This window comes from Marmota monax, unplaced genomic scaffold (assembly GCF_021218885.2).
Source record: "Marmota monax isolate L192 unplaced genomic scaffold, Marmota_monax_Labrador192_F-V1.1 WCK01_AAM20220418_F8-fsc00211, whole genome shotgun sequence".
Classification (NCBI taxonomy): domain Eukaryota; kingdom Metazoa; phylum Chordata; class Mammalia; order Rodentia; family Sciuridae; genus Marmota; species Marmota monax.
In genome coordinates, this window is record NW_026694080.1 from 2063832 (window position 1) to 2066004 (window position 2173).

Consider the following 2173-nt stretch of genomic DNA (forward strand, 5'->3'; position numbering starts at 1 on the left):
CTTCTCTGCAAATGAAATGATTTGGTTTTCATGGGACTAATTTAAGCACACTGGAAGGACCGCTGAACTTTTTGATTGCAAACAGCAGTGTGTGTAGAACAGTCTGGCAGCCATGCGGGCTGATGAGCGGCCCTGTCATGGAGACCAGGGCTTGGCAGGGAGTCTGCTCTGCTCCTCCACAACCCCCTCTGTGTGGCTCCAGCCCTCTCCTCTCCAGCCCCCATCTCCCCTTCCCAAGCAAGGAGGCTGGACTGGACCCCAGCTGCAGTGGCAGGAGCCTCTGGCACCTTGGTGATGGCTTGGCAATGACACGCATCCTTTGCCACCCCTTTCACCAAGAGGTGGCGTCTGTTTCTTCTGCCTTGAATCCAGGAGGGCCCTGTGAATGCTCTAACCAATGGAATGTGACCAGCAAGACGCTGACCGGTTCCCAACGGGCCCTTCAGAGGCCTTGTCACTTCTGCTTTTGCTCTTTGGGGTTCCCAAGCCACCACAGTAAGAGGTCTGGCCATCCTATGGGACAGACCTTCTGGGGAGCCGCTAGGGCATCCCATCTGATATGTGGGCCAGGTTCCTTGGTGTCAGGTTTGTTCTGTGTGGTCAGATAAGCATGCCCCCAAGTCCTGCTCCAAGCCCAAGAATCACAAATAAATAAATGGAAGTCATCTTAAGCCACTAAGATCATATTATTAGCTGGATATGGTGACAAACATCTGTAATCCCAATGGCTCAGGAGGCTGAGGCAGGAGGATCACAAGTTCAAAGCCAGTCTCAACAATTTAGTGAGGCCCTAAGCAACTTAACAAGACCCTGACTCAAAATAAAATATAAAAATGGTCTGGGTATGTGGTTCAGTGGTTAAGTGGCTCTGGGTTCAATCCCTGGTACAAAAATAAATAAATTAAAGATTTTATTATTATCACTATGATAATAATATGAAATAGTTTTCATATTTTATATGAAATAGTCCGAAACTCCCAAGAAGACACACAAAGATAGTACAGAATTCACAGGTAACCTTCACCCTGCTTGTCTCAAAGATGGCCTCCCACAGGACCAAAGCACGTTGTCACACCCAGGAAGTTGGCCTGGATACTGTACTGTCAACCCAGGAACGGGACCTACTTCAGTTTCACCATCTTTTCCTGCACTTATGTATAGGTCTGGGTATTATGATGGTATGAGGGTCCTAAGAAATGTCATCTCAGGAATCTACTAGGGTTTGGGTGGTCTGTCACCCCCGACAGATGAACAATCCCTGCAGAGGTGTGTTTCCCCAGGAGTGCGTGTTACCCAGCATTCTTCAATTGAATGAGACAGAAACACAGCTCTGAAAAACTTGTGCAGGGGGTGACTTTGTCAGCTCGCATAATCCCACCCTCTGAGAGGCAGGGAGGACTAGAGCGGCCTGGTCCAGGGACAGGGGATGCCCGAAGGCCTAGGTGTGAGCCATGTCTTCAGAGGGCTCGTCAAATGGCTGCCACAGCTCTGAGGACCCATCTGAGAGGAGGGCGAGCAGGGAAGGTCTCAGTCCCATGTGAGTCTGGGCCTCCTCTAGGCCAACCCTGGGGCATGGAGCACTACAGGGGTCAGGACTGGGCTCCAGGTATCCCTGAGTCAGGACACATAATATATATGCTTGGGGTCCCTCAGAATCTCAAACTTGGAAGTCCCCTCAAAGTCCCTCTCAAAGGAAGGAGTAGAGCACTGTGACCAGCAGAAGAGGGGAAGGATAAGAATTCAGAGCAAAGGAGAGACTGCAGTGTGCTCTCCCAGGGGAGAGTGGAGAACTTTCCATGTGAGCACATAAAGATATGGTGGGAACTCAGAGTGGCCCTGAGGGACAGGAACAGCTAATATGCAGAATAGCCACTGAGACTGTTTGCCAAAATTCTGGCATAAGATTAAACTCCCTCGTTCTCTTTGAAATTCGGCACAGCAGTGTGATGCTTTAGCCAGTGAAATGTGAATTGAAGTGACAAACAGAACTTCAAGACAGAAGCATTAAGAGCCCCTAAAGGATCTGCCACAATGTGTTGATGCAGCACAGGCTGCCCCCTCAGCCTGGGTCCCAGGGTGACAACATGGAGCAAAACCCCCAGCTGTCCCACAAGGTAGTGATGTGAGCAAGAAACCAACCTATATTATTACCATGAGCCTGGGATTGATTGTT